Below are 23,204 nucleotides of genomic sequence, written 5' to 3' on the forward strand. Positions count from 1 at the left end.
TCTATGAAATGATGCTTTCTTTTGAAATTTTAATTAAGATGAATAGGACAAAATAAAATTCAATGAGAAGTCAAATGTGTAATTTAAGAAAGTAAAGGAGTGAACTAATTTTAATGATCTATCAAAGGTTTAATTTTTAACCTCAGCTCAGCAAAAGCTCAAAGAATACAATTAACTATTTAAAATAAATTGAATAATGTTCAATATATTAATGAAGTGATGTGTTTATTTCTAAACAGAAGCTGGAGAAATATAAACTGAAACCAAGAAGCAAAATAGATTCCAACCTTAGAAAAATACAACCTGAAAAATAGAAGAAATATGATTTGAACTATATATGAAATGGAATAGAACTAAGGTAAAAAACATCTCTGATAGTAATAAATACACACACAAAAAAATGAATAAAAGGTATTTGGTACATTTTGTCTAGTGATAAAAAAGTCATAACATGAGACATTTTTGATTTCCTTATTACTCATAAGGTGAGCAATAAACCAGTCAATGTCCTATGTTTGAACAATTTGGTTTTTATAAATAAAAGAATTAAAAATCAATCAAATTTTTATAAAAGGTGCAGGTTTTATTATAGCCCTGTAACTGGAAAGATGAAACTTGAATTTCAGGTTTAAAAATATATTTAAATTGATATGCTCAATTCTCCTACATGTAACATGTACACATAGATATATTTATCTTTAAATACTTACATGTAACAGTGGTCTATACAGGATTCTAAGCTATTTTTTCTCCAAATTTTCATTGAGATTAATGTTTGTTTATAATTTTAAGATTATTATAAGACTTATAAATATGATCACCTGTGAGTTTCAAACTTTCTTATGCATCCCCCAAAACTGGGTACAAAGTCATTTTGACAAAAGACTTAATAGCTCAGGTGACATCTGCTTTACTGTTTCTGATAGAATGGTATCGCACAGTACTATTAACATTTTTGAAAAAGCACTCATTAAAAATAAATAAGCCAAATAAAAACAATTAGATAAGAAAGGAAATATTATTTTCTTACATAGTAAATAGTGAAAAATAAAATAAAAATGTGTATATCAAATGTAAAAATGTTGTCGAAGTTCTTGTTTTTGAGTTAAAACTTATAGCTATAATGCAAGATTCTACTTGAGTCTTTACAGTTCATATTTAACCTAGCAAATTCACTTCCAAGGATGTGCCTTAAGAAAATAATCAGTGATGATCACAAGATCTGTGTAAGATGATATTCAATCTCTTTGCCAGTATCCATAATAGCAATTGTGAAAATAACTTAGATGTTAGAAATGATTGAAAATTATAGAGTCAGAAAGGCAGCTCAGGGGTAATTAGAAGCACACAAGGAAAGTGTCATGGCCAGAAAGATAGCCCATCGGAGGTCAAGTCTGGGCCACGAGAGCAACTGAATAAGCAGTGACCTGGAGCAGTCAAGAGTTAAGCTACAGAGAATACTCTAGACTTAGGCATGCAGGGTCTCTGCCTGGGGCATTCATCACTAGTGCCAAATCTTTGGAGTGTCCTTCTTTGCAGTGCCATCCCGGAACTAAGCTATGCCTAGACAAAGAACCAGATAGGTCTGTCCTTATTTCACCCTTTAGGGACATTCTGAAATCTTCTATTCCTCCCCAATCCATGTGCAATAAACCAGATGCCCTGAGGACCACAAGGACTCATGCCTATCGGATCATCTCTGGGCCCCATACCTTCTCCATAGTTTCAGGAGGGCATGGTTTCTGTTTGTGAGAGGATCTCCCCAGGGGGCTATTTTTATTTCACTGGGTTGGAGAAGATTTATGCATGACAAAGATGATAACATGCTGAGTTCTACACTTTGAACCAAGGAGAGTTCAGGGTTAAGTCACTGATTTAAACCAAATGTGTGGCCAGTACACTGAGTCTTGCTCTTCCACCTTATTATCTTTATCCTGCCCATTGATCTACAGCACCCAAGGGCTGTGGAGAGTCCACCACCACTGACTGGTATCTCTTCACAGGTTTTCCAGCCCATATCAGGCATTCATCTAGAAGAGTCTCAGTCTATCTCCTCCAAGGGCATTTAAGACCATCATCAAGTCTTTCCATGTGCATGCTCTCCTACTGCGAAATGATGTGATGTCATGCTTCTCCTGGTTGGTCCTAAGACATACCATATTTTGTCCAAATGAGACTGTTCTTCTTGCTCTGTCTAGGGACCCTAACCTAAGTTCCCTACTGGTGGCATTAAAAGGAAGGTGGGAAGATAAGGAATGCGATCAGCATCAAAACAGATTTTATTCTAGGATTATAGTGATTATAACCTACAGATTTCAGGAAAATATAGGATTAGAGAATATGCTGTTCTACATTTCTACTAGAAAATTCTGTATAGTAAATTTCACATGACCAGAAAATGACTTACTCACATGCCCTTGTATTTGTTTTATATTGTTGTGTAAAACATTATACAAATTTAGCCTAAAACAAAGCACAGTTTTCATGGGAATGTTGCATATTTCAGGTGGGTTATCAGCTCAGGGTTTCATAAAGCTGAAATTATGATGTTGACTGAGAGTGTCTTTATGTGGAAACTTAAGTGGGGAAAGATCTACTTCCAAACTCCCTTAAATTGTGGGAAAATTCTTTTTTTTTTTGTAGTTATATGATCCTGTATTTTTACTGTATTTTTGCTGTTAGTCAGGATCTGCTCTCAGTTGTTAGAGGCCACTCTCAAATCCTTTCCATATAAGCCCCTCCATTGTCCTTTCTCTTATAATTTGAATTTCCTTAGTTCTTCTTTCTCTGATCTCTAGACTCTCTTAAAAGGGAATCATCTGATTAGGTCAGAAATATTTACACTTAAGGGAAGGTTATTATAAAGGGTGCTCACACCAGGAGTAAATAATGTCAGAGGCTATTTGAGAATTTTGCCTGCCATAGCCTTAATAGAAGTTCTCAGAGTATTTGTTCCAATTTGTTGGTTGCTCAATTTTACATGGCAGCTCAACAGTTACACACTTTATTATCTACCATGTGTAGTCAGAAAAACAATCAACCATGGCAGTATAATCAGTGGATTATTTCCTGAATGAATTTTCTTTATCCGGGGCTAGAAAGCCTCAAAGTCTAGTACTATAGTAATATATGCCCACATAGAAAGAAGAGAAGGAAGCGACTTTTACTTTAGGGGAGATAATGGGAGGAAACTGATAGCTGATATTTGGTCTTTCCTTCTTTTATGTAGGTAATAATAAACTAGCTAACTTAGAGTGAGTGCTTGCTTTGACCAGACACTAAAACATACATTATGTGATTCCATCTTAAATAGATCATATAAAATTTACTTTTACTGTCCCCTTAAGTGTAAATATTTCTGACCTATTCAGGTGATCCCCTTTTAAGAAGATCTAGAGATCAGAAAAAGAAGAACTAAGGAAATTCGAAATATAATTTTACAAATTAGGAAATCTAAGGTAGGAAATATATTGGATATATATTTTGTTTCTTTCTCAATATATATCTATCATTTAAAAAGTAGATCTAATTCACTTCGAATTCAGTTTCTATTAATATATCTGTCCTTTATTGCCTTTCTTGATCTTCCCAGAACTTACATTTAATGTTTAAAGAGATTACAATAAAGATTATTTTCTTACTGTTTCCCTGTAAATCTATGTTTTAAAATGGACTATTTGATCAGCTCTAATAGTGTAGAATTGAAGGTGAACTTTGTAAAAGAATTAAAATATCATTTGTCTCTGAAAGACGGTAATGTATTCACAAAATTCCCAGTATCTAACCACCTTTAAATTCTCAGATAAATGTTTAAAACTCAGATCAATTAGACAAGTTAATAATGTTTTACTAAGTTGAAATATTAAAATTTAAATGTGCATAATTAACTATGAATAAATAATTTTCAAAATTAAACAGTTGCATTATTCTTTTATAGGTATGATTATTAATGCAAACGTAGAAAAAGTGATTGTTAATAAGTATAAATATGAATGCCAAAATAATTTTTTTTAGGCTAAGAAAACTTTCTTAGACTAAGTCGGCACTTAGGTGAATGATATTTTATTCTACATGTAAGAAATTTTAAAGTATCTCATTGGACAAAATATACTTATGTGAAATTTAGTGAGAAATACTTTTCACTTAATGTGTATTTAAAAAAAATCTTTACATGAGCTAATTCCCACAACAGAAACAAAAATAGACCAATATGTGAATTGAGATCTCATTACTACTCCTGTTAAAAAGAATCATTTATAAACTTAAATAATATTTTCTTTTCAACATTGCCAATATTAGTAGAAGAGAGTATACAAAATGTTTGGGCTAAACTTTTCTTCCTTTGCTAAATGCAACATAAATAAAAATAGAATCGTAATTCTAGAGATTTCAGTAAAAGTTTACTAAAACAAATTTCTGAATTGAAATAACAAAAGATTAAGGATATACAAGGCCTAAACTATACACCTTTTTAATTTAAAGCTGATTAGCACCATTAACCAGATCATGGCATCCCCCGCCCCCCCCCCCCCCCCCCGCCACCTCCGCCATTGAAACTTTAAAAAACAAATTTTCATTTGTTTTCTTTACCATGACATGTATATTATTTTTGTAAAGCATGATAAAAAGCAGGCCAATTTTTGTTGATGTTTGCTCTTTTGGCAACTCTTTATGATTTCTTATAACTCAAAAAAGTATTTCTTAGATTAGTGAGCAAGTTTCAATTATCCTGAGGTATATTTTTGGAGCTTATAGATGTGAACTAAGTTGGCATAGTGCTCAATCCTCTGTGTAATGCTTGGTCTATGTTTTCTACTTATTTATTAATTCAACAAACATGATGCGTTATGGAAATGCTGCAAATGACATAAATTATAGCCCTTGCCCTCAAGAAATATCATATACAGATGGAGAGAGAGAGATAATATATTACATCATAATGTGGTCCAAGCTATAACAGAAGTGAATATAGCCTGCTCTAGAATCAGTAAAATTTTTACCTAAGTCAGGCCAGGGAGACAGGGATGGTTTATTGGTAATGTTGTTATTTGAGTTGACCTCTAAAAGTTGAATTTTGAAAAGTTTTGACATGGTTTTAAATCTTAGTGAAAAAAATAATAAAAGTCAACAAAGTGAAACTTCCTCATTGTCCACAGTCAAAATGCCATCATATGAACCCACATAGCGTTCCCTCTAATTATTAAGAAAAATGTACCTTTACTCTGATCTAGGGCTAAACCTTCCATTTAAACTATGTATCCCATGCTTTCTTTCCTCTACATGGACATCGCTCTTTTATTTATATTTTTTCTCATTTATTGTGAAACCTAAAATGTTCTCCATGAACTGGGTATTGTCTGGTCCACCAAGCCATAAAGTTGTAAATGAACGGCACTTTTCACCATCAAATGGAAATAATATATATGGGATCAGGCGCAATAGGTCCTGAAGACATAAGTAAATTGCACATAGTAGTGTAGGTATTCATGACCTCTACTTCTGGTATTTTGCCTTTTTTCTCCCTACTTTCACTCACACGCTAATGGGGAGGTTACTATAACCTACTGAATGAAAAAGAACAAATATAGGCTTGGTTTATAGATGATTCTGCATGATATACACAGACCACTCAAAAGTAGACAACTGCAGCACTACGATGCCACTCTGAGATAACACTAAAGGACAATGATAAAGGGAAATCTTGTCAATGGGTATAACTTTGAGCAGTACACCTGGTTGATTATTTTTGGGGGAAAGGATAGATGACCAAAGGTATAAGTCTACATCAATTTATGAGATGTGATTAAGAATTTGGCTGGATGGTTCAAGGATTTGAAAAAAATATGATTGGAAAATTAGTGACAAGAAGTTCTAGAAAATATATTTCAATATGGACCTCTCTGAATAGGCAAAGAATGTGAAGATATTTGTGCCCCATGTTAATGTTTATCAAAAGGTGACCTCAGTAAAGGAAGATCTTAAAATCAGCAATGAGCTCTCAAAATGGCACCATTCCCTAGTAATATCAGACAGTTACCTGGTGGAAAGTTGATTACATTGGACTTCTTCCATCATGGAATGAGAGTGCCTTATTCTTACAGGAAAAGTTATTTATTCTGAAGATAGATTTGCCTTCCTGGACTGTACTGTTTCTGCTAAAATTACGTTCTTGGAAATTATAGAGTGACTTATTGTCATTTTATGATTTATAATAAAAAATATATATTTGGTATTCATCCCAGTTTCCATCACAGAGTTCTTAAAACCCTTAGAATTTCCTAAGTGATGAAAACTAGAAAGGTGTCTTTTCTTATGTTAATGAGGTGACATTTAGATCACATTGGAAGATGGGGGCTGGTTACCAGAAGAGCCAACTACGTATGATTACAGGATTGGAACTTTCAGTTCCACTCCCTTGACTTCACCAATAGCTAATGATTTATCAATCATACCCATGTAATAATGTAATAAATCCCTCATAAAAACCCCAAAGGACTGTGTTTGGAGACTTTCAGGTTGATGGGCATGGGAAAGTGTTGGGAGAGTGGTATGCTGGGAGAGGGCATGAAAGCTTCATGGCCTTTCCCCATTCTTTGTCCTATGCATCTCTTCTATCTGGTTTTTCCTTGTATCTTTTTATAATAAACCAGTATTCTGGTAAGTAAACTGTTTCTCTGAGTTCTGTGAGCCACTCTAGCAAAGAAATTGAACCCATGGAGGGCATCATTGGAACCTCCAACCTGTATCGCATTGGTCAGAAGCATAGGTGATAACCTGAGCTTGTGATTGACATCTCAAGAGGGTTAGGTGGGGAGTCTTCTGGAAATAAACACTTAACTTGTGGATCTGATACTATCTCCAGATAGTGTCGGAATTGAGCTGAATTATTAGAACCCTAGTCAAAGAATTGTTACTGTGAAAACTCACTCGCCCCCAAACACACATGCATTAAAAGTTTTATTTATCAGATCAGAACTTTTATTTATCCACATTCATGGTATTCCATCAGCATTGATAATGACCAAGGAATCCATTTCAGAACAAATGAAGTGGAGAAATAGTCCAATGCTCAGAGAATTCACTGATTTTACCATGTCACCCATCATCACTGGTTTCATAGAATGGTAGAATAGCCTTTTGAAAACTCAGATATGATGAAAGATAGGTGGCATCATCTTTCAGAGAAGGAGCCATGCCCTCCAAGATGGGTATATGCTCTTAATCAGCTTCAGATATACAATACTGCTTCTCCATTAGCCAAGATTCATGAGTCTAGAAATCAGGAGATAGAAAATTAGTGACCCCTCTTCACATTATCCCTAGAAGCAAATTTTTGCTTCTTGTCCCAAGACTTTAGTCTTCAATGGTCTAGAACAGGGGTCCCCAATGCCCGGGCCGTGGACTGGTACTGGTCCGCGGTCTGTTAGGAACTGGGCTGCTGAACAACAGGCAAGTGAGCAAAGCGTTGTCTGTATTTACAGCCACTCCCCAGTACTAGCATCACCACCTCGGCTCCACCTCAGATCATCAGGCATTAGATTCTTACAGGAGCACTGGCTCCTGGTGCCAAAAAGTTGGAGACCTCTGATCTAGAGGTTTTAGTTACAAATAGAGAAAAGCATCCACCAGGTAACATAATGATTAAACTAACCTGGAAATTGAGACTATCACCTTCCCACTTCCAGCTCATATGACACTGAGCAAATAGGCTAGGCAGCAACCTGAGATAATTGATCCTAAAGAAATTGAAATGGAATTGATACTATATAATTGGGTAACGAGAAGTATGCTGGAATACAGGAGATCTGCTAACGTGTGCCTTCTTCATTCTATATTTTAGGATTAAAGTCAATAGAAAACTAAATAACATTAAGCTAAACAAATCTAAGCAATTCAGGCAGGACAGCTAATGGCCCAGCCTTCAGGAATGAAGGTTCGGGTCACCTCAGCAGGCAAAGAACCACAACCAAATGAAGTACTTGCTGAGGGCAAATGAAATATGGAATGAGTAGTTGAAAATGTGATTATAAACATAGCCATGACCTTGTAAAGAGCTGAAGAAATGAGGACTAAAACAGTTATGGTTATTTTTTCTTTATTTTGATATGATTATGTTTATAGATCTCAAATTTTATTATTCTCTCACTTTCTCCTTATCACATGGTACAAAATATATTAATATATATATATTATTAATAAGTATACTGGAATTAATTTCTATCTCTTCTATTATCAATAACATTATTTTTCTTTAGGTCTTTATAGCACTCTTTATATTTTGCCTTAGAATTTCTCATGCACATATCTGTCTCCTCAATATTTTTCATGCCCTTGGACTATAAAACTATATCTTATTTATCTTTGTTTCCTCCACAGTGCCTGGCATAATTTCATCTAGAATAGTTGCTCAGTTAATATTTGTTGTATTGAAACATTTAACATTTGAAATGTCAGCACCTATATACATCATTAATTCAAACTAATTTAATCAGCTGCTATTGTAATCCAGAAAAAAATTTTCTACTGTTTTTGTCTCAATATATCATCATCCATTAGTAACTGATGATCAGATTCTAGAATGTGAACATTAGGGTAAATATTAAGTTTCTATATCAGTATAAGAATTAATTTTTGACCAGATGTTTAGTTTTGTCTGTATTTTAAATTAATTTTTCTGCTTACATAACAGGAATAGGGTTGAAGATATTAAACACAAATGATTATTTTTATTAACTAATAACATTAGATATGGACTTAGAATAAATCTTCAAAAGATGCAGTACTTACCATTAACAAATACTTCTGAAATAAGATTAGAAAGCTAAAGATGCACTATAAAGATAATTGTTTGGAATAAGAGAGGTGGGACTAAGGCTCTTGGAAGTCATTTTGACCTAGTCATTGGTCTGCACAAAATCTTTATTTGAGTTCATTTCTTTTTGGGGATATCCAATATCCTGGAAAGTTTCATAACCATGACTTGTGGCCAAATAGAATAAATTTACTTGTATATAATCATCAATGGATGAAATTTTTTAGTGACTTGGCTTAATAAATTTAGTAGACACATCATTCTCGATATCTCGTCTGCAAGTTGGCAAAGCTCCTTACCTAATTGAGAGATATACCAGTGTTTGGGAAAAGCATATTGGATTTTCTGTAAGACTGCTACCAAGAAGTACACTAGAAACCAAACAAGTGTGCCCATGTCTATCAACATCTTAACACTTATGTTTTCAAACTATGTTATTTTTTCTCCTACAGTGGGCTCTGAGATCCTTGAGAACAAAGATTATGTTATCTTATCCACTCAAAGGTGACTAGGGCTTGCCCTAGATAAGATTCTCTACATGTGGAATTTGAGCCAGGGTTTCAGGTACATGTGATTTATTGGGAAATTTTTCTCAAACAAAGGGGGAGAGGATAAAAAGAGTATGATAGAACAGGGGATGGAGAAAAATAAGGATGTGGTCTCAGCTGGATTCTGGATCATTAACTGAACCATTTGAAGACCATGGAGCTTGATATCAGTTAGTCTCCTCCAATCAGTTTAGCTGTAAACTATCTTGGGGATGGTGAGGGAGGCTGTCCAAAGGGGTGAAAAACTGGGTTAGTTCACATCCTCTAAGAATCAGCCACCAAAATGAGTTCAGCATGCAAGATAAATATTGTGAAGAAGGCTTGTGAGGGAAAATGGGAAGGGGGTTCTGACATTTGTGAAAAAAGAGAAAAAGAATAAAGATTGGGAGACATAACAACTAAATGTAATATATCCTGAAAGAGAGAAAGTCCATTAGGTTAAAAACTAAGTGTATTAGTTTTCTGTGGTGGCTATAATGAATTATTTATTGTAAAATTAGTGGCTTAAAACAATATGAATTTATTTTCTTACAGTTCTGTAGTTTAGAAGTTCAAAATGAGTGACATTAAACAAAAATCAAGATGTTAGCAAGGCCGAATTCTTTACTGGAATGTCTAAGGGAGAACCCATTTTCTTGCCCTCTCTAGGCTTTGGAGATTGCCAGCTTCCCATGGCTTGTGATCATCTTCTTGCTCTCAAAACTGGAAACAGTAAGTTGAGTTCTCTCACACTGCATCACGCTAACGTCTTCTTCTGCTTCATTCTTCCACACTTAAAGGATCTTGTAATATACATTGGGCTTACCAGGCAAATCCAGAAGAATCTCTCTATTTTAAGGTCAGCTGTTAAACGATCTTAATTTCTTCTACAACTGTAATTCCTCTTTGCCATATAACCTAACATATACACAGGTTCAAGGAATTAGAATTCTGCCTACCACACTAAGGAAGTCTTAATAAAGTATGGACTTTGGTTAATAATAACTGTCAGGGCCGAGCGGATCATGTCGGCTTCGCCAAGTGTCAGCGGTATTGCTGACCGAGAAGGGAAAGTTCAATGGTGAGACACTCAGTTGGAAGAATGTACAAGAGGCAGACATGAGAATGAAATGGCAGGCACCAACTTTATTGTGTGGAGCACACTTCTGTTTCCAGAAGTGCAATTCTATTGGGAAGTGCAGTCTACTGCAGCGGGCATGAGGTATGGCGGGCATGAGGTATTGCGTGCACTTGTTCTGCTCCCCTTACTTGTGCTCCCCTGCTGCTCTCCAGGGGATCACATGGCTCCTCATATAGCAGAGTACAATAGTGGCCTTCAGCTACACATATGATACAATAAGCTGAAGTACGTTTACATATTTTCTAAATCTGAGGTCCTATTCCTAGCCGCAGGCCTGGATCACAGCTAGACCTTGGACCAGCCAGACCTTAGGCCAGTCAGGCCTGGTGCCCATAATAACATATCAATAGTCGTTCATTAATTGTGACTGGTGTACATACAAATGTAAGATGTTAATAATAAAAGAAGCTAGGTGTGAGATAATAGGAATTCTCTACACATTTCACATTTTTTTGCAAATCTAAAATTATTCTAAAATAAAATGTTTATTTTTAAAAAAAATTTAAAAAATTAAGTGTATTTTTAAATTTTCAGTTTTTATTTTATTAAATTAGGTGACTGTTTCACTTGTGTGGTAAAAACCATAGTAAAGTTTTAGAAGGCTGTTTACAAACCAGGATTATTAAAAGAACTACCAAGGTTATAAAGATGTAGAGATAGTGCCATAAAAGATCTAATTGAAGTAATTAATATATCTGAAATGTTTTAGCTTGGAAAAAAATGAAAACAAAACAAAACACCCTAACCATTATAACTGACATATAATTTGGATGGAGCACTTTTTATGACACTGAATTCCATTTGCAAGAGTATTTAGACAGGAGATCTTGATATTAAATGGACTATTGAACATACTGACTTTTATGATTGAACTTAATTTTATTTTTATTTTTAAATATGATAAGAAAAGAAGAATTATAACACATCACCAGATTTCATTAAAAAAATAAGTTCTTTAGAAATATATTTGCAAGTTTGTATTGTACCCCATTATGAAGTGACAAAGAAATGAATTTCGGACTTCACCACAGTATGTCATTCCAAATTACATCTAAGTAAACACAAACATCTGCTTGTGATGTAAACAAAATCTGTCGTGAAAGGACTCATCAAGAATCATCAGAGCATAATATTTAATATTCATTAGGGACATGAAAATTTTAAGGTTTTTCTTCCTCTCTATTCTCAGAGGTACTAATTATATAGTAAATGAATAATTCTAGTTTCCAGTTTCACAAATTAGAAGCTGCAACATGTACTCTTACTAAAGATTTGTTTAAATTCTAGTAAAACAATTATTCCATCTCACATTTTTCTTGAAAAAACTGGAATTACCACAAGCATACAAAATAAATAAAGAGAAGATTAATAGAGTATAAATACCAAAGCATGTAAACCATACTTGAATGAAAACAAGGAGAAGGTTTCCAATGCCAAAATCTAAGTGAGAAACTGAGATAAGGAAACTTCACCAAGAAACGTTGGAAAGGAACTGGAGAACTGGAATTGAGTCAGTGGAGCAAGGCAGTAGATTCTGTTCAGTAGAATTCAAAGTACCCAGCAGAAAGCCCCAGATGGTTGTGAACGCCTAAGACAGAGTTTAATTAGATTGGAGGAAAATGCTGCTCTGAACCTTTGGCTGTACCTTTCAAAGCATTCTAGCACACAGCAGCTTAAATAGAAGGTATCTAGCATGGATAGGTCACCAAGAAAATAGATTTTGCATATCACTAAAACAAGATATTATAATTAGGACCAATATCACAGTCATCTATCTTCAGCAGTGTAATCAAGTAGTTTAAATTGAGAATGGAAGCATAAAATAGGTAATGCTGAAAGGGCAAGGTTGTAAATGAAGACTTTCTAGCTGTAGACTTTCATGCCTAGAAAATGTAAAATGTCAAAGACATACTGGCAGAGAAGTGGTTGCATCAGACTAGTTTGGTACTACTCTAAAACATGTACAAAACTATATTTGATATTTAATCTGTCAGTAGTAAAAATATTCTTTCTTCAAAAATACTCCTGCCCTCATGAAGATCTTTTCTACTTCAAGAAAAAAAATCAGATACATTTATTTTCACTGTTTCAAATGACTAAAAAAAAACATGATTAAAATGACATTTACCATGAAGGAATTTGTATTTTATTAGGTCAAATCAAAAACTTTAACAAATTTAAAATATAAGAAGTTTTCAAAAAAGCATTTGATGAGCATTAAGTTTCTGTATCACTAATAACATGTTTTATTCAATTAAGTGAAGTCTGTGAAGTCATAGTGCATTATTTACACTTAAACATATGTAAATATTCAATAAATTCAATAAAATAATAAATTACCAAGTGATTGAAAAATTGCTTATGTATAAACCTGGATTAGTTAATGCTATGTGACTCTTGTGCCTTAACTTTTCATAACTCCTCTATTTGCCAATATCACAACAGAACACGTTCCCTCCGATCTTAATTACTACCAGCCCAAGCCCCAGCCTTGGTACACTTAATAAAGAGTCATACAGACTTTCCACATCAGTGGAGCTGTTAGGAACCAAATATTGAAGATTATGTTCTCTGATGTTCTATACAGGTCTTCCTCTGTTTCCTTTCTTACTAACCAACCCACTGAGCTAAAGTTCAGGATTCAAAATATCTGAGATTGACAGATGGTTAATATCCTGCAGTAGGCTTTTCACTCACCTGACCTGAATCCACAATCTCGAGTGCTCCTCAATCACATTTGATATATAATCCCAGAGCCCACCAATATCTCAAGCTCTGTATGTCTCAAACTTTTCATCATCCTGGGTATCCTGCCTAAGCTATTAAATAACACCTTTTAACAGACTGCCTAAGTAAGAAACCTCAGTCACATGGTACTCTTCCCTTTCCCTAAATTCCTCCATTTAATATAGGTTTAAGAAGAAAAGTCAACGTCATTTGGTGACACAGTGTTAAAAAACTAAAAAGTACTCAATAAATGTTAAGTCTCATCAATCATATATGCATGCTTGTGAAATACATACAGAAAGTTATAATCAGGAAAACTGCTTAAAATATGGAGAAAAAAGGGGGAAGAGATCAAATGACTTTTCTAAGTAACTACTTCTAATGGCACTATTAGAACTTATCTGCCATATAACACAACTCTCCAATTTAGGAAGAAATACCATTTTGACAGCATCTCTGATAGATCATCACCACTGCTTAAGTGCTTCTCATGTAGAGGAAGCAGTTGTTTCATAAGCCAGTTTATTTTATTATCTTGATATTATCCACTGTCTCTTAATTCATTTTCTAGTTCACATTTCATTTTGGAATTAAAAGCCCCGTATGGGTTTTAAACTTTCCTTAACTAATGTGGAGGAGGGTAGAGATTAAATTTGCATAAAAGGACTAAGAGCTCTGAGTGTAATTGAGAATACCACTCTGGAAGCTTTCTAAATATTAATGATTAAGTCATGGGGAGGGGAACGCCTCTTTTTCAAACTTTACAATAGTTAGGGGAAGGTTAACCAAGAACAGAATTTGCTGCCCTTCACTTAGTACTTTATTATAAGATCCAGTTTGCGTATGCATGGCAGTTTTTACTCTGGGCACAATGTACCTATCTCACTTCATTTTCAGCATACTATTTACTTTAGATTGAAACGGTCATGATCATTCACGAACTTTCATGTATGCCATGCCATATGCAGAGACAATGTTTGTTTGCATGATCATCGGCCTATTGGGGAAGAATTCTCAAACAGAAACATTCAACATGCATTCTTATGAATCTATTCAGTTATTTTTTTGTTGATGCAGAGTTAAAAAGAATAATCATGCTTGGACTTATTTTTGTTGACACATATCATCAAATAATTGAACAGAAACTATTAGACAGCTGTGGGATGGCCTGTGGGGAATTGATTGAAGTATTTTTTCTACTTGACATAATTCCTTGCATCTTTTTCGAAACAATAGCAGTGCGTTTGATTATTCTTCTTCGTATTCATAGTGCCATGTTTATGTAATGTTTCAGTGGAAAAATTTTTTTTTCCTTTTATAATGAGAAAGGAAATCAAATATCCCTTCATTTTTCCCTAAAACATTAAAAGGAGGAAAACATATTAATTTCCTCCTTTTATCTCTCAATGTCCTTTCCTATTCTATAGGTTTTGTTGTTGTTGTTGTTGTTGTTAGAAAGCCTAGGAAATGTATGTTTTTTATCGACAAATATATGGATTATACCATATTACTTCATTTGTTGGGAGGTATGGAGGTTACAGAGAATAATGGGAATTCATTTATGTAATAAATTCATTTGAAGTGTTTATGATGCTTGTCTCTATTTAACTTTACTCAGAACTAAGACTAGAAAGGGATGGGCATTGTTTGAAACCACTACAAGCCAAACTAAAAACCCATAGATGCCCAAGGCAAAAGATTATGGTTAAAAGACACAAGAGAACCCCTGAGACCCAGAAGCAAATGCCGAGAGGATTTTCTTTGGGAAATTAATATTTTCAGAAGTACTCACGTATATTGGAAAATTTAGAAAGACATGTCCATGCCCAGGGCAAGATGCATGCTAAAAAACAACCTGAGAAGATCCTCATCTTTCACCTCAGGCTGATCCCTAGCCTCAGTGCAAACTTAGCTAAGCATTGCCTAAATGTCCAGACACTGAGCCAGTCTCCATAGACTGGCTAAGGTGATGGTTTCTATATCTTATTTATTTATTTATTTATTTTGGTTTTTGTAATTTAAGGAAATCTCTGTGAAAATACTAGTTGAAAACAAGTTAAAGAACAGAGACTTCAGTAACCACACACAAGGAAGAATACTGTATGTGCAAAAAAAAAAAAAAAGAAAGAAAGAAAAATCTTGAAAGTCACTAAACAAATGGATAACTATAGGCATTAATAATTTGGAAAAATTACAGTAAATCCTGGGAAAGAGAAAAAATCTGATTTCTATAGTTATTACACTCTAGTGTTCAAATCTCCATTGCTCAACAAATAATCCAATGATTTAAAAGAAGCAGGAAAGTATGGCTTATTCAAAGGAGCAAAACAAATTGACAGACACTATCCCTGACAAAATCATTTACGAGACAAATACTTTTAAACAGTCTTAAATGTAGTCAAAGAGCTAAAGAAAAACATGAAAAAAAGAACTAAACAAAATCAGGAAAACAATGTATAAAAATAATATCAATAAAGAGATAGAACTTATAAAACAAAGTCAAATAAAAATCCTGTGGTTAAAATAACTGCTATGAGAAAAGTTACTAAAGGGGTACAAATTCAGATTTGAGCAAAAAGAAGAGAATCGGCAAACTTAAAGATAAGGCAATTGAAATTATTGAATCTGTAAATGGTGTCGAGAAAACTGAATAAATACATGCAGAAAAATGAAACTAGACCACCTTCTTACATTATATACAAGAATAAACTCAAAATGGATTAAAGATTTAAATGTAAGACCTAAAACCATAAAACTCCTAGAAGAAAATATAGGCGATAAACTCTCTGATGTTGCTCTTCATAATATTTTTTTTTCTATCTTCTTGGACAAGGGAAACAAAAGAAATAATAAATAATAAATAAGTGGGACTACATCAAACTAAAAAGTTTTTGCACAGTAAAGGAAACCATCAACAAAACAAAAAACAATGCAATGCAAAAGATATTCACCAATGATATATCCAATAAAAAGGTTAATATCCAAAATTTATAAAAGACTTATACTACTTATACTCAGTACCACAAACAAGAAAAAAATAATACAATTAAAAATGGGCAGAGGACCTAAACAGACATTTCTCCAAAGAGGACATACAGATGGCTAATAGACATATGAAAAGAGGCTTAACATCACTAATCATCAGAGAAATGCAAATTAAAACCACAATGAGCTATCACCTCACACAAATCAATAAATCAACAAACAACAAGTGTTAGTGAGGATGAGAAGAAAAGGAAAACCTCAAGCACTGTTGGTGGATTGCAGATTGGTGCAGCCTATGGAAAACAGTCTGGAGTTTCCTCAAAAAAATTAAAAATAGAACTACTTTCCAATTCTGGGTATTTATCTGGATAAATCCAAAACACTAATTCAAAAAGATATATACACACTTATGTTCACTGCAGTGCTATTTACAATAGCCAAATATGGAAGCAACTTAAGTGCCCATCAATAGATGACTGGATAAAAAAGAAGTCGTAAATATATACAATAGAATATTGCTTGGTCATACAAAAATAAAATTTTACCATTTGCAGCAAATGGATGGACCTAGACAGTTGTGCTAAGTGAAATAAATCAGAGAGAGAAAGACAAATACTATATAATCTCACTTACATATAACAAAATAAACAAAACAGAAAAAAGACTCATAGATACAGAGAACAAAATGATGGTTGCCAAATGGGGTGGGGATTGGAAGGCTAGGTGAAAAAGGTAAAGGAATTAAGAAGTACAGATTGGTAGTTACAAAAAAAATCATGGGGATGAGAAGTTCAATCGATAATACTGCAATAACTATGTAAGTGAAAGGTGGGTACTAGGCTAATTAGGGGGATCACTTCATAAATCATAGAAATGTATAATCGCTATGCTGTACACTTGAAACTAATATAAAATAACATTGAATGTTAACTGTAAATAAAAAATAAAAATAGAAATTATTGAATCTAAAGAGCAGGAAATACAAAAATTTAAGAAAAATGAAGAGCCTAATTAACCTGTAGGATGCCATTAAATGGACTAACAGAAAGAGAAATATTTTTTCTTCCCCTTTATTTGACAAAATAATAGCTGAAAATGTCTCAACCATGATTGAGGACAAAATCTACAAATCCAAGAAACTCAACAAACTCCAAATAAGATAAACTCAAATAGACCCCAGCCAAGAAAGATGATAATTCTACTGTTAAAAGAAAAAGTAAAAATCTTGAGAGCAACAAATGAGACACAGTTTATCAAGTGCAAAGAATCCACAATATGATTAATAGCAAATTTCTCTTCAAAAACCACAGATGCCAGGAGGCAGTGGGATGACATTTTAAAGACTAAAAGAAAAAAAAAAAAGAAAACTTAAAAATTCTGTGTCCAGCAAACATGTTTTTCAAAAAAATGAGAGAGAAGTTAGGACATTCCCAAGTAAACTAAAGCTGATGGAATTTATTACCATTAGACCTGCTGTACAAGAAACGTTAAAGAGAATTTTTAGGGTAAAATAAAAGGACAATTATAATTTAAAGCTGTATTAATAATTAAAGATATCTGGTGATTATAAATTCCTGTTCAAATAGAAAGTCCAGTATAATTATATTTTTCATTTATAGTTTTACTTTTTATTTCCTAGAGGATTTAAAAGACAAATTCATAAAAATATTTATGAATATAATATCAGGCACACCATATATAAAGATGTAATATGTAGTAATGACAAGATAAGGCAGGGGAAGATAGAGGTGTAAAGGAAGAGATTTTTTGTATGTGACTGAAGATAAGTTGGTATCAATTTGAATCATAGTTTTCAGATGTTTAATGTAATCCCAATGATAACCACAAAAAAAAAGGTCTAAAAAACACACAAAAAAAATGAGAAGAAAATAAAAACCTGTCACTATGAAAAATCAACTAAACACAAAGGAATGCAGTAATGAAGGAAATGAGGGACAAAAAAGTTATTAGGCATATGAAAATAATAGGGAAATGGCAGAAGTAAGCCATTCCTTTTCTGTAACTAAAAGTAAATGAATTAAAATTTCCAATCAAAAGCCAGAGATTGACAGAATGGATAAAACAACAATACAACATAATCTAACTATACACTCTGCAAGATACTCACTAGATCCAGAGACATAAATAGGTTGAAAGTGAGAGAATGGAAAACAATTCTTTGCATATGGTAACCAAAAGAGAGCTGGAGTGACTATACTAATATCAGACAGAATACAGTTTTAGTCAAAAACTGTTACAAATAATAAAAATGGCATTATATATTGATAAAAGTGTCAAATCATCCAAAAAAATGTAACTATTATAACTCCGAAGAACAGAGCCCCAGAACATATGAAACAATCATAGATAGAATTGAAGAGAGAAATAACTCTACAATAATTGTTGACACTTCAGTGCATCATTGTCTGTAAGGAACAAAACATCTAGCCAACAAAGAAATGAAGGACTTGAACAACACTATAAACCAAGTAGACATATGTAGAACTAATAAACACATGTAGAACACTTTACCCAAACAGCATAATATGCATTCTTTTCAAAGGCACAGAGAACATTCTCCAGGTTAGGCCAAATGTTAACCCACAAAAAGAGCCTCAATACATTTAAGAAGACTGAAAACATATAAAATAGCTTCTCTGACAACAATAGAATATAGTTTGAAGTCAATAACAGAAGGAATACTGGAAAATTATCAACTATATGAAAATTAAAAGACACATTCTTAAACATCCCATGTATCTAAGATATCACAAGGGAAATTCAAAAATACTTAGAGATGAATTAAAACAAAATGAACACACCAAAAGGTGATAGGATTTAGCAAAGGCAGTGCTCAGAGGGAAATTTATAACTGTAAACGCATATTAAAAAAGAAATATCTCAAATCGATAACCTAACTTTACATCTTTAGAAATTAGATAAAGAAGAGCAAACTAAACTCAAAGCTGGCAGAAAGGAGCAAATGATGATTAGAGCACAGAAAAATAAAATAAAAAATAGAAAAGTAATTGAAAGCATTAACGAAACCAAAAGTTGTTTCTTTACAACAAGCAACAAAATTGACAAAATTTTAGCTAAACTGACTAATAAAATAAGACAGAAAACACAAATAAATAAAATAGAAATTGAAGTGGGAGCGATACTACTAACCTTATGTCACTGGTGGGGATGGAGTGAAATCCAGCCTCATCCCAATGGTGTGGGGGAGGAAGAGGAGGTGGATAGTGGCATTGTGTGTTGTTGTTCCTCCCTTCTCCCCCACCAATGCAGTAAAGAACTACAGGTCAGTAAGACTGAGAAAAAGTAAGATTTATTGAAAGTAGAATTTAAAAGGAGATGGCTCACTAAGGAAGGATGCAGTCCTGTGGAATTTAGGAGATAAAGAGATAAGATAGTACACCCCAAAGGGAGGGTGGGTTTCCAGCCAGGAGAGCTGTAACAATGCAGAGATTAGATCTGTTTATATTTGGGCCATGACGGGAGGTCCTAGATGATCCATATGTGAAGTCACCTTGATTGACAGTTGGCTACTATATAACTTTTTGCCTACTACGCATGTGCTTACCCAGAATTCAGTCTGCTATGATTAGATTTATGAACTTCCAGGCATAGTCATGATATTATAATGATGGTATAATGAGGCTGAAGTTAGGGGGAGTACTTTCATATGTAGCTAGTTTAGCCAACAGCTTTTATGGCCTTGTGCTCTAGTATTTTGGGTAATTTAAAACCCTAAAAGGGAGATGTTTCTGGGAGGTCCTTAAGGAAGGTCCTCAAGGGAAATTTCTATGGTTCCAGAGCTGGGCCTTGGGTCTGGTCGCTCATGCCTGACTAACTACCTAACACTTACAGGCAATAAAAGGATTGTAAGAAAATAGTATAAGCAAGAGTGTGACAACAAATTAATGAAACTAGACAAAATTTACAAATTCTTTGAAACACACAAATCACCAAAACAGACTGTGATGGTTATTTTTATGTCGACTCAGACTATGCTGACCAGTTGTTTTGTCAAACTCCAGATGTTGCTATAAAAATATTTTTAGATGTGATCAACATTTTAAATCAGTTAACTTTAAGTAGAGCAGATTAACTTCCATAATGTGTATCAATTGATGGATTTAAGAGCAAACATTGAGATTTCTCTCCCAAAGAAATTTTGCCTCCAGATTGCAGCACAGAAATTCTGCCTGAGTTTACAGCCTTCCTATTCAAGTCCACAACATTCCCACTTAGCAGAATCTCCAGACCTCCAGTCTTTCAGCTTGCTGTATAGATTTCAAATTCAACCATCCCCACAATTCCTAAATTGTATAACCTAATTCCTTAGAATAAATTCTCTATTTCTCTATGCCTCCCCTACCAATATATTTATTGACCCTGACACCATTTTAAATCGCTATCTAAATTTAAAGACAATTTTTTTCAGTTCTTTACTTAAGTCAAAAATCTCTACTTCTTACAACAAACTATTGAGATATTTATGAATTTCAACTTTGTTGTTCTCTTGTTTAGCGAGTTGATTAGACTATTTTATCAAAGCCTGTTTCCCCTTCAATGTTTAGCCATTGATTTCCTTAGGGGGTAGAACACAGCCTTAGGCTGTGGACAATTACCCTGGAAAGACAGAGGTTTTAGCAGCATTATGTTTAACTCTCTCATTCCCTAGTCTCTCTGTTAAACTGTCTGCCTTTGCTAGTATCACACTCAGCTTTTGGTCACCATTAGTTGCAGGCTATGGCTGTTTTGTTTTCGGGGATGCCCTGAGATGTAAATTGCTTGACTGTCTGATCCAACTCAACTCATTGCTGAGCTAGTTTTTGAGGCAAGCCTTGAGGCTTATTTTGATCTGTAGGGCAGCTCATTTTAGCTGTCTCTATCTGGTTCTCTCTGGTATGTTGCTGGCTTAAATTTTAGCTTATTGTTCTTAATTGCTACCACCAAAATTGCCTTGTTTTTGAGCAAATTTCATCTTTAAATTCACCACACTTGGTTTCAAATTAAGTCAGTTCCTTTTGTGATAGCTTTGGAGCTTTCTGTTTTTATGAATTGTCTCTCAACTAGGACAAAACATCTGAGCTTCTGCTCTGGAGCTAGGGACAGGGAGAGTGGACTGATCCTGTCAGAGTGACACTCCTGCTTTATGGTTAGGGATGGTTGCCTGTCATTCTTGGCTTTCCTTTCCAGCATTGATCTTACATTCTGTGAGTGAGTTAGAGAAAGGGTATTTCCTCAATATTCTTACCATGCCATGTCTGAGAATGAGCTTTCATTTTATTAGTGGGGCTAGAGTGGAGGAAGAAAGACCAAACTCAGCTTAGAATGTTAGGAATTCAGCCTTTGCAACTTGAATCTAAGAATGAAAAATGCTGGCAACATGTCCCTCTTCTTCAGAGAGCACATCCCTTGATTAAATGAGAGAAGAAGGAGCCACATTTTCTTAGAACCACTCACCCAGACTGGAGATTGAGATGGGGATAGCGAAGGAGAAAGCAGGTCATGTTCAAGTGCTACAGACTCTGGCTGTTGGTAACACAATATAGATTTTCTCATGTAAGTGTTTCTTTTGTTAAGGGTGGAAAATTTTCAAGTGAGCAAACTAGCTAAGTCAGCTACAGGGAAGAAATATCTTTAGATATCAGAAGTTGTCCTACTTGCTTGTGTGTGGTTTAGGAAGTGTATTGTATAAAATATGTAGATGGCCAATGTCTGCTTCTGTAATCCATTTACTTGTTAATTAAGGGTGTTGTTCCGGGCAAAGATATGTTAAAAGCCAACTCCCACTTCTGTAATCTGCTGGCTTGTTCAGGGGACCACCAGGATATGGTCTTGAGCTTTATCAGCTGCCTGCTCTGAAAGCCCGGGGCTGATCTCCTCTAGCCCTGCGTGGTAGAGAGTCAGTCGCCGGCTGGCTAATAAAGGCTCATAATTAATCTCAATTGGCTCCGTGGGTCTCAGAATCGTTCGCGCCATAACACTTTGTTTGCTTTGGACCCTAGGACAATTTCCAGAGATTTTAAATATTAAAAAAGTAATAATTTTACCAGTTACAGTTGCCTCCTAGGAAATGATTTGATAGCAGTCATTATGCTGATGCAGGACAGGGCAAATTTCCCTGAGTTGGAGGAGAGACCAAGCCCTGTACAGAGAGAAGAGGGTCCTTTGGCAGAGAGCGTAGAAAGAATTCAACATATACGCCAAAGTTAGGGTCAAAAGGAAAGTTTATTAGAAAAGGGTAACACTCCACAGACAGAGTATGTTCTCCTTTCAGAGGCAGAGAGTGAGAAGAAGTACATTGAGAAGGACAGAGTAAAGGCACTGAGAGAGACCCTGAGTGTTTGGGGAATTCAGTTTATATATCTTTCTTTAGAACCTGTGAGTTATAGTTTAAAAGACTTTATTAACACATTTCCTTTGATATGGACATTCAGTGAAGCCCGGTAAGAACTATAATGTGAAAAGGTAAGAATATGTAGAGTGAAAGGCCTGCTGGCAGTTTTCAGCCTTTAATCCATAAACTCTCCATGGTTTTAGCCTTAGGGAATGACTCTTAGTTCCTGTTTCCCCTTCACAGGTGTGGGGAATAGGGTTGTTGGCAATCCCAGTAGAAATCTTTCTTTGTTCTGAAGGTGTCCTCCTGGCCTGGCGGCTGGGCTGATCAGCATATTGCAGTCTCTGATTGTGGCTTTATTAACATTTTAATTCTCTTGCCTCCTCCCTACATTAATGCTACCATTCCAAAAGTCATGACTTGCCTAATTAGTTATTTTATCATAACTGTTACTTATTCTCTAAATTTATTACACATTTAATCAATAATATCAGGTTACACTCTTTATCCCACATAGGAATCATTTCTGTAACTAAATTATTTTTATACTTCATGCATATTTGTCCATTCTAGCATCAGATTTTAAAATTATATCTAATAAAGCCAGAATTTTTCTTTTTCTTTTTAGTACATGCTCTTTTTAGAGGCCTAAAAATATAC

At 34.4% G+C, this 23,204-nt stretch overlaps 1 pseudogene; it reads left to right on the forward strand.

Annotated features, from left to right (window-relative positions):
- The first annotated feature begins 10,364 nt into the window (after nt 1-10,364).
- Nucleotides 10,365-23,204, forward strand: part of LOC105297476 — a 37,575-nt pseudogene continuing 24,735 nt past the window's right edge.

This window comes from Pteropus vampyrus, unplaced genomic scaffold (assembly GCF_000151845.1).
Source record: "Pteropus vampyrus isolate Shadow unplaced genomic scaffold, Pvam_2.0 Scaffold139, whole genome shotgun sequence".
In the NCBI taxonomy this organism is placed as follows: Eukaryota; Metazoa; Chordata; class Mammalia; order Chiroptera; family Pteropodidae; genus Pteropus; species Pteropus vampyrus.